The following is a 14,573-nucleotide window of genomic DNA, read 5'->3' as shown; positions in this document are numbered from 1 at the left end:
TTCCAAGGTTCCTAGAGACCCCTGACAAGCAACAAAGGATCCATCAGGGACTGTTTACTGTGGCCCCGCTCTCTGTACCATGACAGCTAAGAGGTAGGCAACAGAGGAGTCCTGCCTTAGGACTCACAAGACATGGTTCCCTTTGTCAGTACACTAAACCCGAAGGGAGCCAGCTTCTGCCCCTCATTCCCACCATGCTACCTCCAAGCAGGAAGAAAACACCAAAGGAAAAGGGCTTCTTTCAACAGTACATAAGCTGAAGTGGGAATGTGCTCCCAACCCTCAGAAGAACCCGTAATGTCCTGCAGACATGATGCCCCACTGTGCTACACACACAGTCAGAGGCGACGTAGGCCTGACCACTGCTGACTAAAAAGCTGAGCAGAAAAGAACCAGGAACCAGGGTGGCAGATGGGGCCCACTGCCTGGTGGCTTAGAGAGTCACCTGAATCTTTAATCCTCTTAGGGAGAGGAGTAGAGAAAAGGAAAGGATCCACGGGCAGGGAGGGCCCAATGGTGGCCTGAACATTAGGGTGAATAAGCACTTCTCAAGCATGTGCCCTATACGACGTACTATCTTAACTACCTCAGAGAATTTGAGAAATTCTGCATTTGAGAAATGTTATCCCCTGGATGCATCCCACCTCCAGAAAGCACAGGACAGGTAGTCTCTGTCCACATGGCAACAAGACTAATTCGCTATATACATAATGATCTATATTTACCTTTTTTTTTTTTTTTGAAACGAAGTCTCAGTCTGTCACCCAGGCTGGAGTGCAGTGGCGCGATCTTGGTTCATTGCAACCTCTGTCTCCCAGGTTCAAGCTAGTCTCCTGCCTCAGCCGCCCGAGTAGCTGGGATTACAGGCACCCACCACCATGCCTGGCTAATCTCTGGATTTTTAGTAGAGATCAGATTTCACTACATTGGCCAGGCTGGTCTCAAACTCCTGACCTCAGGTGATCCACCGGCCCTGGCCTCCCAAAGTGCTGCAATTACAGGCATGAGCCACCGCGCCTGGTGATATATTTAACTACTTAAAGATCAGGAAAACTCTGGAAAATATGAATTCATGGATCATCCAAATTCAAATAAATGTTCTGCCAGAAAAAAATTAAAATATGGGTGGGTTGTATTCTACCTTCTTTCCTTACCTTATCTGGCTCTAGAAAAGATGTGGGCAAGGACAGGTCCAAAAGGGCAATGAGTTAAAGAAAAAAGGAACATGGGAAGAGAAGTCGTATCTATTTGTCTGTATGTAGTAGCAGGATGGCTACTAAAGATCATCTACTCATTCGAGGAATATTTATTGGGCACCTACCACGTGCATTTATTTCTAGGCGCTAGAGATGCAATCGTGATTAAAAACAGATTCAGCTGCTGCTACTCTTGAGCTAGTTTGGGAAGGGAGGGAGACAAACCAATCAGTCACAGAGAAATGTATAATTAGAACCGAGGGAAGTGCTCTGAAGGAAATAAGCCTGATTTAGATGATGCCTACACTGAGAACTGAAGGATGAGTAGGTATTCACTAGACAAAGAAAAAAAGGAAAGCGTGTTCTAACAGATGCATGCAAAAGTCCTTCAGCAGAGGGCAACACAAGGCAAGAAGCAGCACAGTTGGAGAGGATGCTGGGGAGGCCAGTGGGAGCCAGGCCATGCAGACTTGCCCTTCATCGTAAGAGAACTAGGGCTGGGCACAGTGGCTCACGCCTGTAGTCTCAGCACTTTGGGAGGCCAAAGCAGGAGGATCGCTTGAGCCCAGGAGTTCTAGACCACTGTGAGCAACATAAGACGACCCTGTCTTACCCTGCACAAAAAAATTTAAAAATTAGCCAGGTGTGGTGGTGTATACCTGTAGTCCCAGTTACAGGGGAGACTGAGGTGGGAGGATCACTCGAGCCCAGGTGGTCAAGGCTGCAGTGAGCCTTGATTGTGCCACTGCACTCCAGCCTCAGTGACAGAGCAAGACCCTGTCTCAAAAAAGAGAGAGAAATGGAAGCCAGGAAATGGTTTTTCCAGATACACATTTTGAAAAATTACTCCAGAAGCTACTAGGAGTACACCCTAAAGTAGAGGCCAGATTGGAAAGAAAATCAGGGCTGATGCAGAGATATAAGGTAGAAAACCATGAGCTAGGCAAGGTAAGAGGCAATGGTAACCTGAGTTGGAGTGGTAACAGAGGATGAGAAGTCTAAGAATGCAGCCCTTGGGCCAAGCACTGTGGCTCACACCTGTAATAACAGGGCTTTGGGAGGCTAAGGCAGGAGGATCACTTGAAGCCAGGAGTTTGAGACTAGCTGGGTCAACACAGTGAGATCCTGTCTCTACAAAAAATTAAAAATATCAGCCATGCATGGTGACACACACCTGTAATCCCAGCTACTTGGGGGGCTCAGGTGGGAGGATCCCTTGAGCCCAGGAGTTCAAGGCTACAGTGAGCTATGATAACACCACTGCACTCCAGCCTGGGTGACAGAGCAAGTGTCTCTAAAATAAATAAATAAATAAGAATGCAGCCCTTAGATCTGCCATGGCAAATAAATAGGACATGTCCTACTATTTTCCTCCAGGCCTAAAACTGTGAAGGACATCACTAGTCAATCATGGCACCCTAGACATGGCCTCAGAACCCTCAACATTGTTCACGATGTAGCAGTTACCAATAGATGAGACGAAATCCAGTGAGATCTACTTGCTGCCTAGCCTGAGACCTTCTGTGAGCCGCAGAGTTGGGAGGGGTCATCCAACTGCACTCATGCATCTCCTACCAATCTCAGAATCAGGCAAAAAAGGAATGGCTCACACATTTCCTCCAGGAAGCCTTCCCGGCCAATTGCATCCTCTCCTGTCAACCCAGAACCACCTTAGCACTGAGCTCATAATTTTCATGTGTTCCCAGACAGATTTCTCTCAATATTATTATTTTTTTCTTTCTTTCTTTTTGAGACGGAGGAGTTTCGCTCTTGTTGCCCAGGCTGGAGTGCAATGGTGCGATCTCAGCTCACTGCAACCTCCGCCTCCCGGGTTCAAGCGATTCTCCTGCCTCAGCCTCCCGAGTAGCTGGGATTACAGGCATGTGCCACCACGCCTGGCTAATTCTGTATTTTTTTAGTAGAGACGCGGTTTCTCCATGTTGGTCAGGCTGGTCTCGACCTCCTGTCCTCAGGTGATCCGCCCGCCTCGGCCTCCCAAAGTGCTGGGGTTACAGGAGTGAGCCACCGTGCCTGGCCAATATTACTTTTTTCATGAAAATGTGTCTTACCTCTCCTGTTAAACCACAAACTTCTGAGGGCAATGTCTCCTCCTCTGGAATTTTCCAACAAAGCCTAAAATAAGCCTATGTAAGCTGTTGGAGCTCAGTTACTGCTGTAACTGCTAATATAAAACCAAGGAATAGGCCGGGTGTGGTGGCTCACACCTGTAATCCCAATACTGTGGGGGACCAAGGCCTAGGATCACTTGAGCCTAGAAGTTCAAGACCAGCCTGAGCAATATAGTGAGACCCTGTCTCCACAAAAAAAAAGATATATATATATTAGCCAGGCATGGTGGCGTGCACCTGTGGTCCCAGCTACTCAGAAGGCTGAGGCAGGAGCTATGTGATCAGATGGAAAAGAAGACAGAGTTACATAAAGAGTCTAAAGTGGGGAGGCAGAGGTGGGAGGATCACTTGAGACCAGGAGTTCGAGGCTGCAGTGAGCTATGATTGTACCACCATACTCCAGCCTGGGCAACAGAGTGACACCCTATCTGAAAAAACAAAACAAAACAAAAAAAAAACACACAAGGAATCTCAGGAGCTAGGAAGACCCTCAGTAGTTTTGGTCCACCTTCCTTCCCATGCTAAAATTTTCCTCTCTGTGCTTCCAGTGACAGACAGCATAGTGGTCAAAGCACCAGCTTTGGAGACAGAAGACCTGGATTCAAATTCCAGCTCTCTCACTTAGCAGCTGTATGACCTTAGGCAAGGTGCTTCACCTCTCTCAGCCTCAATAACTGCATGTGTATAATTCAAACAATCTTAATAAAAATCAAAAAGCCTGAAAGTAAAATGAAACAACACTTATAAAATAAAGTGCCTAGCACAGTCCCTGTATACAGAAAAAGTTACACAAATTTAGCTAGTATTACAGATTCTATTTTCAATTCCATAGTTAGATAATTCTTAACTATTAGAAGGTCTAATAGTAAGCCAATAATCAGGTTCTAAAAAATGTTCCTGGTATCTCAAGTCTGCCTTCTGCTCATCGGGGGACACCCTAGGATTCTCTAGCTAAGGTAGGCTAAGTATTCCCCATTCTCCTCCATTCAATACATATCATTGTTTCCCAGTCCTTCAATATCGTGGCTACCTTGCCCTGTACTTTGTCAGCACAGCTAGAGTTTTGCACATCTGCACACTAACAGAGCATATACACTCATAGGCATAATGAGGGTTCCCTGTATATTTATTTCTTCCACCCTGTTCCAACAATTACAAAGGTTGACCACAGAAAAGAATGACTGGAGAAGGTAAAGGGGAGAAGATGGAAGATGTTAGAGTTGATTATGCAGTGGTAATGAGCAAAGGCTTTGGAACATTCTTGGCTTTGAATCCCAGCTCTGCCTCTTACTAGCTAGGCAGCCTCAGTTTTCTCATCTATAAAATGAGAGTACTAATAATATCCATCACAATGTGTTGTGAGGCTTATATGATTCAATACATGTAAAGTGCTTAAAATATACTAAGATCTCAATAAATGTTAGACATTACATTATTATTATTGCTATTCACATATTTAAAAGGGTTTATTCTACCTTGCTCCAAAGGACATATCCAGCACCAGGCAATATAAGTTAAGGCCATTCAGACATTAAGTAATCACTTTTTTTTTTCTTTTTTTTTGAGACAGAGTATCATTCTTGTCACCCAGGCTGGGGTGCAATGGCGCGATCTCTGCTCACTGCAGCCTCTGCCTCCCAGGTTCAAGTGATGCTCCTGCCTCAGCCTCACGAGTAGCTAGGATTACAGGCACCTGCCTGTAATTTTTGTATTTGTAACCCGCCCAGTTAATTTCTGTATTTTTAGTAGAGATGGGGTCTCACCATGTTGGCCAAGTCTCGAACTCCTGACCTCAGGTGATCCGCCCGCCTTGGCCTCCCAAAGTGCTGGGATTACAGGCGTGAGTCACTGCACCAAGTAATCACTTACTGAACACCCACCATGGGCCAGACATTGTGCGATGTGTTAGGGCTACAAACCTGACTACACATGGCCCTGAACTTGAGCTCAGCCTACCTGGAAAACCAAACACGTAAACACATGACTACAAAATGTGTTACGTGCATTAAAGGAAGTAACATAATATATAACAGAACACAAAGGTGAGGGCAAATAATCTTAGGAAGATCAGGGAAAGCCTCACAGAGCAGAGGACCATTGAGATAGTTCTTGAAGGATAAGCAGGTGATCCCCAGGATAAGCGGAGTAAGGGAATTCACAGCAGAGGAACAACATGCACAAAGGCAAAAAAGAAGAAAAGCATAAGGTAGGTGCAAAGAATTAATTATGACAACAAAAGCTTATAGTCACTGAACACTCCCTATGTTCCAGGAACTGTACTAAGTGCTCTATATACATCATCTCACTTCATCCTCTCAGCAAAATAGAATTATCTTCACTTTTCAAATAAGGAAACTGAGGCTTAGCAAAGTTAAAAAAAAAAAAAAAAAAAAAAAACGCCAGGCACAGTGGCTCACACCTGTAATCCCAGCACTTTGGGAGGCGGAGGTGGGCGGATAATGCGGTCAGGAGATCCAGACCAGCCTGGCCAACATGGTGAAACCCCGTCTCTACCAAAATACAAAAAATTAGCCAGGAGTGGTGATGCCCACCTGTAGTCCCAGCTACTCGGAAAGCTGAGGCAGGAGAATCGCTTGAACCCAGGAGATGGAGGCTGCAGTGAGCCAAGATCGCACCACTGCACTCCAGCCTGGGCAACAGAGCAAGACTCCATTTCGAAAAAAAAAAAAAAAAAAACTTGCCCAAGGTTTTCACAGCTAATAAACGGTAGAGCAGAATATGTAAGTATCCATGTCTGACTCCAAAGCCCGAACTCTTAACCATTCTGACATGACCAGAGTGCAAGGGACAGTGGGAGGAGTGGCAAGAGACAGCTCTAGAATAAAAGGCAAGAGCATATTATAAAGGGCCGGGAAGAACTGAGGCTCCATCCTGTAAATGATGAGGGGCCATCACAGGATTTCACAAAGGAGACTGGCATGATCAGATCTGTAGGTCAGACAGAGGATTCTAGCCAAGAATGGTGGTGCACGCCTGTAATCCCATCTACTCAGGAGACTGAGGTGGGAGGATGGCTTGAGGGCAAGAGTTTGAGGCTGCAGTGTACTAGGGTCACACCAGTGAATACCAACTGCACTCCAGCCTGGGCAACATAGCAACACCCTGCCTCTAAAATAAATAAATGATTCTGACAGCTGCATAAGAACTAATTACAGGAGGACAAGAACTGAGGCAGAGAGACCACTTAGGAAGTTATCCTGAAAGCACAAGCAAGAAATTACGAACTAAGTCAGTGTCTGTGAGGATGGAAAGGAAGGGCCAGATTCCAGGGGAATTAAGAGGCAGAATACAGGAATTGAACTTCGGGAGAGAGGAGGGAAATCAGAGCACTAAAGCCAGAACACTGTGATTATCATTTCTAGATGTGTTCATTTCTATGCCTCGTCCAATAGGCAGCCCCACCTACTACACTGTCTAGAAGACAGGACATGTCCGACAAATGTTTGCTGTATGTATTAGATGAATAAATTCCAGGGACAGACTTGGCTGAGTGAATGGTGAAGCCCTTCACTGAGATAAGAAATACAAGAGGAGAAACAGATTGGAGGGACCTGGGAAGGCTGACGATGACAGTAAGCAGGTCTGAGCTCAGGAAATAGGTCTGGCTGGAGTAGTTTGGGGAGTCAACGCTGAAAAGCTGCTAACGCAAGAGATGGAGTGCGCCGAGTAGAAGGGAAGGCTTTCTACTGCAAAGGACTGAGTTAGGAGAACGGACAGGGAGTCGCGGAAGCCAAGTGAGGAGAGCGGTGCCAGAAGTAGAGGGAGATTTTTAAATCAATGCAAGAAAAGGAAAAAAACAAAAAAGCTTTCCAACTTTCCCAGCTGGCCAAAAGATGGCATAAGGTTGGGCTAGCCCCGGATTTGGACCCGGGGGGGAGCCTGCCACAGAAGTATCCCAGCAAGCTTCGGAAGGCCTGGCCTCACTCGCCGACGATGAACAGAGCAAGCAAACCAGCGCCCCGTGCCCAGTGCCCCTCTCCCGCGTCCCGACCCGCTGCTCACTCACCCGCCAGACCCCCAGCCCGGGCCCGGTGGCCCGCTCAGGAGCCGGCGAGATTTCAAACGGAGGAACTGTCGCCTGGCAGTCCGTTTTTCACTTCTTCCCTCAGTCCCCGCCCACACTCGAGCGCATCACGCTCGTTGGCTCGAGAGCGTGCCTCGGTCCCCCACCACGCCCGCTCCCTTCCCCGCCGCCCAACCCCTCCCTTGATGAGGTCCTCAACTATCCCCCACCCCGGAAGGCTCCGGGCGCGGCTCTGGGCTAGGCGCAGCTCTCCCAACGCCACCCGACACCCACCCGCTCCCCCCGCTTCCAGGGACGCCGGGGTGTTGCCCTGCAGCGCGCAACAAACACTTCCGGAAAAGGTACCGCCTAGCAACCGAGAGTCCCGCCTCCAGCCGGAGCCAATAGGTCGCCGGCTGAGAGCTCTGACAATGGATTGGCTCGAAGTCCCTTCGGTGCACGCAGGAGCTCTGTCCGTTTTCCGTTGCACGATGGGAGCGTAGTTTAAGATAGATAATGGGAATCCGCAAGAGGTTAAAAGAGAACCTCATCGGCGGGGCGCGGTGGCTCACGCCTGTAATCCCAGCAATTTGGGAAGCCGAGGCGGGTGGATCACCTGAGGTCAGGAGTTCGAGACCAGCCTAACCAACATGGTGAAACCCCGTCTCTACTAAAAAAAAAAAAAAAAAAAAAAAGAGGACCCCGACTTTAGACGTGAGGATTTCTGCCAGGACAGAGAAGGACTATGCAGAGTATTTATATTAATGTGAATTATCTAATTGATCATTTGTCAGGAGTATGATTAACATCAGGTGAATAATACAGTGGTCATCAGTAATCAACCCATTGTTCCTTTAATCAACAAAACAATTGTGAATGTAAGGTAATGGAGACGCCTCCACTCCCCATCTCTCCCCACAAAAAACTGGCTCTCCTGTGCTCCTATTAAACCAGTGAGCACCTGACCAGGAGTTAAACCTATTTTCTACTATCCATCTTTTCACCAAAGCCCAGGGTTCAGTTTGTATGTCTGCAAGATGGGGATAGTAATGTCTGTCATAACTATTTCAAAGAGTCTGTTGAAGAAGAAAAAAAGTGACACAATGTGTAGCTCCTCCACACACCCTGTCTGGCAGAAAGGTTGCTACTAATATAATTCCGAAGAGTTTTAGTTTTGCCTGCACGGAGGGCAAAAATCTTCCTTTCACATGTCTCCAACCTCCTAGAGAAGTTAAGAGGGGCAAAGACAGTTCTGGCCATTATATCAATAGGAAAACTGAAAAACAGACAAATAGAGATGCTGCTAGTTGAAGAGGAAAATGATGAGGCCAAGCTCATAGAGCCGCTCCTGATAGGTTCTAGAGATGTAGCCGACTCAGGATAGTCCCAGTGTCACTCAGAGGCTGATTCCAGGATGAGAAACTCAGATTGTTGGAATATACAGAGCATATTCCTTGTGAAAATTATCAAAATCAAAATAGAGTCATTTGTGTTAAAACCCTGACAAATGGAGCCAGGGAAGACCATGAAGAGTGGGTTCTTATGCATGAATACCTGATAACAAAAACTATCGACCGGGCCTGGTGGCTCATATCTGTAATCCTAGCACTTTGCCAGGCACAGTGGCTCACACCTGTAATCCCAGCACTTTGGGAGGCCAAGGTGGGTGGATCACCTAAGGTCAGGAGTTCGAGACCAGCCTGGCCAATATGATGAAACCCCATCTCTACTAAAAATACAAAAATTAGCTGGGCATGGTGGCGCGCGCCTATAGTCCCAGCTGCTCAGGAGGCTGAGGCAGGAGAATCGCTTAAACCTGGGAGGTGGAGGTTGCAATGAGCCCAGATCAAGCCACTGCACTCCAGTCCAGCCTGGGCAACAGAGCAAGACTCCATCTAAAAAAAAAACAAAAAACTCCTACTTGAGTCAGGCACAGTGGCTCATGCCTGTAATCCCAGAACTTTGGGAGGCCGAGGCAGGTGGATCACCTAAGGTCAGGAGTTCAAGACCAACCTGACAAACATGGAGAAACCCCATCTCTACTAAAAAATACAAAACTAGCCTGGCATGGTGGTGCATGCCTGTAATCCCAGCTACTTGGGAGGCTGAGAAAGGAGAATCACTTGAACCCAGGAGGTGGAGTTTGTGGTAAGCCAAGGTCACAACATTGCACTCCAGCCTGGGCAACAAGAGCAACACTCAGTCTCAAAAAAAAAAAAAAAAAAAATTCCTACTTGCCCAGCCTCTATGGCATGTGTATACCTATTGCAATGCTACTTCTAAATAAATATCATTTTCTTTTGGAGTTTCCCTCTCTGTTATTTAGATTGACCTCATCATGTTTAAATTTAAATCTTTCTGCAGCAGTTATGCCTATACTTCCTTTATTCTTACTGTAAATGACAAATCATTGTCCCCCTTCCTCTCCATCTTCTTTAAAAGTCTTGGCTGGTCACAGTGGCTCACACCTGTAATCCCAGCATTTTGGGAGGCCGAGGCAGGCAGATCGCCTGAGGTCAGGAGTTTGAGACCAGCCTGGCTAACATGGTGAAACCCCGTCTCTACTAAAAATACAAAGGTTAGCTGGTTGTGGTGGCAGGCACCTGTAATCCCAGCTACTCGGGAGGCCGAGGCAGGAGAATCGCTTGAACCCAGGAGGTGGAAGTTGCAGTGAGCTGAGATCTCGCCATTGCACTCCACCCTGGGTGACAAGAGCGAAGCTCTGTCTCAAAAAAAGAAAAAAATAGGCCAGGCTGCGGTGGCTCACACCTGTAATCCCAGCACTTTGGGAGGGTGAGGCAGGTGGATCACCTGAGGTGAGGAGCTGGAGACCAGCCTGGCCAACATGGCAAAACCCTGTCTCTACTACAAACACAAAAATTCACTGGGCGTGGTGGCACACACCTGTAGTCCCAGCTACTTGGGAGGCTGAGGCAGGAGAATTGCTTGAAGCTGAGAGGCAGGGGTTGCAGTGAGCCAAGATCACGCCACCGCACTCCAACCTGGGCGACAGAGTGAGACTCTGTCTCAAAAATAAATAAATAAATAAATAAATAAATAAATAAATAAATAAATAAATGTCTCACGGAGGGGCCAAAGGGACTAGACTGGGAAGGAACTCTGGGCTCACCAGCTCATCTACCACAAACCTGCACAAAACAGGGATTCAAAAAACCATTTGTAGACTTGGTCCCTATATCTAAGAATTTGCAATCTTTGCAATCAATCTGGTTTTTTGTTTGTTTGTTTGTTTGTTTTTTGAGATACAGTCTTACTCTGTCACCACCATGCCAGGCTAATTTTTGTATTTTTAGTAGAGACAAGGTTTCACCATGTTGGCCAGGCTGGTCTTGAACTCCTGACCTCTGGCGATCCACCCACCTCAGCCTTCCAAAGTGCTGGGATTACAGGCATGAGCCACCACGCCCAGCCCTGTTGATTTTAATTACCATCCAAATGCTTAACTCTTGTGCCTTAGCATGGGTTCCTTGCTGTCTCATGGGAAGAGCTAATAAAATAAGAGATACTATGGGATTAACAGGATTACCTTCACACAAATCAACAATTTGCATTTTATCAGGTTTCCCCATAGGTTTGTACTCAGAAATGCAAGCCAATTTATAAAATGCCCCCAAGGCAAACATAATTTAAAAAGTAAGACTTTGAGGGGGAAATAACAAAAATGACACACTAATTTTTTTTTTCTTTCTTTTTTTTTTTTTTTGAGACAGAGTCTCTCTCTGTCTCCCAGGCTGGAGTGCAGTGGCACAATCTCAGCTCGCTGCAAGCTCCGCCTCCCGGGTTCACACCATTCTCCTGCCTCAGCCTCCTGAGTAGCTGGGACTACAGGTGCCCGCCACCACGCCCAGCTAATTTTTTGTATTTTTAGTAGAGACGGGGTTTCACCATGTTAGCCAGGATGGTCTCCATCTCCTGACCTCGTGGTCCGCCCATCTCGGCCTCCCAAAGTGCTGGGATTACAGGTGTGAGCCACCGTGCCCCGCCTTTTTTTTTTTTTTTTTTTTTTTCAGAGGGAGTTTGTTGCCCAGGCTGGAGTGCAGTGGTGCAATCTCAGCTCACTGCAATCTCTGCCTCCTGGGTTCAAGTGATTCTCCTGCCTCAGCCTCCCAAGTAGCTGGGACTACAAGCATGCGCCACCACACCTGGCTACGTTTTGTAGTTTTAGTAGAAATGGGGTTTCATCATGTTGGCCAGGCTGGTCTTGAACTCCTGACCTCAGGTGATCTGCCTGCCTCGGCCTCCCAAAATGCTGGGATTACAAGCATGAGCCACTGTGCCCAGCCTGACACACTAAATGATATACCAGTAATATACCCAATGAGTGAAGAGGAGAGATAGGACTTCACTCATAGGTTATCTTCTACAGTAAGGATGAACATTTAGCGGTCATATTTCAAAGATAGGAAAGAATTGATGACAAATTTTTTCCCTACTCCTAGGTCAGAAACCACTATTAGAACTTTTTCTTACAACTCAACAGCCAAAACAAGAGAAAAAAACCAAATAACCGGATTTTTAAAATGGGCAAACTGCCTTAAAAGACATTTCTCAAAAGAAGATATACAAATGGCCAACAGGTACATGAAAAAATGTTCAACATTACTAACCATGAGGGAAATGCAAACCAAAACCACAATGAGATACCATCTCATTCCAGTTAAAATGGCTACAATAAAACAGACAAAGGAAAACAAAGGCTGGTGAGGATATGGAGAAGAGGGAATACTTAAAATGTTGGTGGGACGGTAAATTAGTACAATCACCATGGAAACTGTATGGTGGTTCCTCAAAAAATTAAAAATAGAACTACCACACAATCCAGCAATCCCACTACTCAGTATATATCCAAAGGAAATGAAATTAGTATGTTAAAATGATTTCAGCATCCCCATGTTAATTGCAGCATTATTTACACTACCCAAGATATGCAATGAACCCAGCTGTCCAACAACAGATGAATGGAAAAAGAAAATGTGGTATATATACACAATGATATAACATTCAGCCATAAAAAAAAAATGAAATCCTACCATTTGCAACAACATGAATGAACCTGGAGGACATGGTGTTAAGTGAAATAAGTTAGGCACAGAAAGACAAATACCGCATGATCTCAGTCATGTGGAATTAAAAAAAAAAAAGTTGATCTCACAGAGAGTAGAACAGTGGTTACTAGACTGAGGAAAAGAGAGCAGAAGTTGGGAAAAGGTTGGTCAAAGAGTATAAAGTTACTATTAGGAGGAATAGGCCGGGCACGGTGGCTCATACCTGTAATCCCAGCACTTTGGGAGGCAGAGGTGAGTGGATCACTTGAGGTCAGGAGTACAAGACCAGCCTGACAAACATGGAGAAACCCCGTCTCTACTAAAAATACAAAGTTAGGCCAGATGCAGTGGCTCACACCTGTAATCCTAGCACTTTGGGAGGCTGAGGTGGGCAGATTGCCTGAGCTCAGGAGTTCGAGACCAGCCTGGGCAACACAGTGAAACCCCGTCTCTACTAAAATACAAATAATTAGCTGGGCATGGTGGCATGAGCCTGTAGTCCCAGCTACTTGGGAGGCTGAAGCAGGAGAATTGATTGAACATGGGAGGTGCAGGTTGCAGTGAGCCAAGATCACGCCACTGCACTCCAGCCTGGGTGACAGAATAAGACTCCATCTCAAAAAAAAAAAAAAAAAAAAAAAAAAAAATATATATATATATATATATAAACACACACAAAATATGCCAGGCGTGGTGACACATGCCTATAATCTCAGCTACTTGGGAGGCTGAGGCAGGAGAATCACTTGAACCCAGGAGGCAGAGGTTGCAGTGAGCCAAGATCGTGCCATGCACTCCAGCTTGGGCAACAAGAGTAAAACTCTGTCTCAAAAAAAAAAGAAAAAGGAAAAGGAGGAATAAATTCCGGTATCCTATTGCACAGTAGGGTGACAATGGTTAGGAGTAACACTGATACGGTATATTTCAAAATAGCTAGAAGAGAGACTTTTGAATGTCCTTACCACAAAGAAATTATAAATGCATAAAGTGGGCCGGGCGCGGTGGCTCACGCCTATAAATCCAGCATTTGGGAGGTCAAGGCAGGCAGATCATGAGGTCAGGAGATCGAGACCATCCTGGCTAACATGGTGAAACCCCATCTCTACTAAAAATACAAAAAGCCAGGCGTGGTGGTACAAGCTTATAGTCCCAGCTACTCAGGAGGCTGAGGCCGGAGAATCCCTTGAACCTGGGAGGTGGAGGTTGCAGTGAGCCAAGATCACGCCACTGCACTCCAACCTGGGTAACAGAGCAAGACTCCACCTCAAAAATAAATAAATACATAAATAAAGTGGTGGTCATGCTAAATATCCTGATTTGATCATTATGCAACATACATGTGTATCAAAATATCAAATTGTACTCCATAAACATGTACAATTACAATGTTAATCAAAAAACAGTAACAGCCGAGAGCAATGGCTCACATCTGTAATCCCAACACTTTGAGAGGCCGTGGCAGGAAGATCCTTTGAGGCCTGGAGTTCAAGACCAGCCTGGGCAATATAGTGAGACCCAACCTCTTAAAAAAAAAAAAAAAACCCAAAAATTTAACCAGGCTTGATGGTGTGTACCTGTAGTCTCATCTACAGAGGCTGATGTGGAAGGGTCACTTGAGCACAGGAGGTCAAGGCTGTAGTGAGCCATGATCATGCCACTGCACTGCAGCCTGAGTGACAGAGCAAGACCCCATCTCTAAATACAAATAAATAAACAAGCATTTTAATTCTGGGAAAAAAATAACTTTTTATTCTCTTTTTTATACTGTTTATTTGGGCTATACAGAAAACTGCTCACATGATAAGAAAGGAAAACACTTGATAATCCTACCAATTATTTAAGGATACAAAGATATAAAATGTTCCCTCTACACTTTCAATCCACTTTATTTGAAACTGCAAACCGCCCTCCCATCTCCTTTCTCTACTTTATTTTTCCCTATAGCACGTGTCACCATCCAAGATACTATAATTTTATTTCTTTACTGTCTGTCTTCCTGCATTAGAGTGTAAGCTCCATGAGGACAGGGATTTTACATATCATTGTATCCTCAGTGCCTAAAATAGTGCTTAGCGTGTAGTAGGCGCTCAATGTACATTTACTGAATGAACAAATGAGCAAACTAAGGAAGAAATTAAACCCTACGCTTCAAAGGAAA

The 14,573-nt window shown here is 45.7% G+C and overlaps 1 protein-coding gene across 26 annotated transcripts in view; it reads right to left on the bottom strand.

The window, feature by feature from the left end:
- The window catches only part of CEP164 (centrosomal protein 164), a 91,874-nt gene extending 77,764 nt beyond the window's left edge, over positions 1 to 14,110 (bottom strand). For 11 of the 26 annotated variants that reach the window (XR_010135560.1, XR_010135561.1, XR_008511411.1 and 8 more), the window contains exon 1: positions 7,353 to 7,708. The gene's annotated coding sequence lies outside the window, so the exon portion shown is untranslated. Of the gene's footprint in view, positions 1 to 725; positions 894 to 7,352; positions 7,763 to 13,989 lie in introns of those variants that run through there. The other 15 variants (XR_010135562.1, XM_054525139.1, XM_054525146.1 and 12 more) reach the window with 5 other exon arrangements.
- Between the last annotated feature and the right edge of the window lie 463 nt (positions 14,111 to 14,573).

This window comes from Pongo abelii, chromosome 9, assembly GCF_028885655.2.
Source record: "Pongo abelii isolate AG06213 chromosome 9, NHGRI_mPonAbe1-v2.0_pri, whole genome shotgun sequence".
Classification (NCBI taxonomy): Eukaryota; Metazoa; Chordata; class Mammalia; order Primates; family Hominidae; genus Pongo; species Pongo abelii.
The sequence above is the reverse complement of the archived record's forward strand: the minus strand, read 5'-3'. Positions and strand labels throughout refer to the sequence as shown.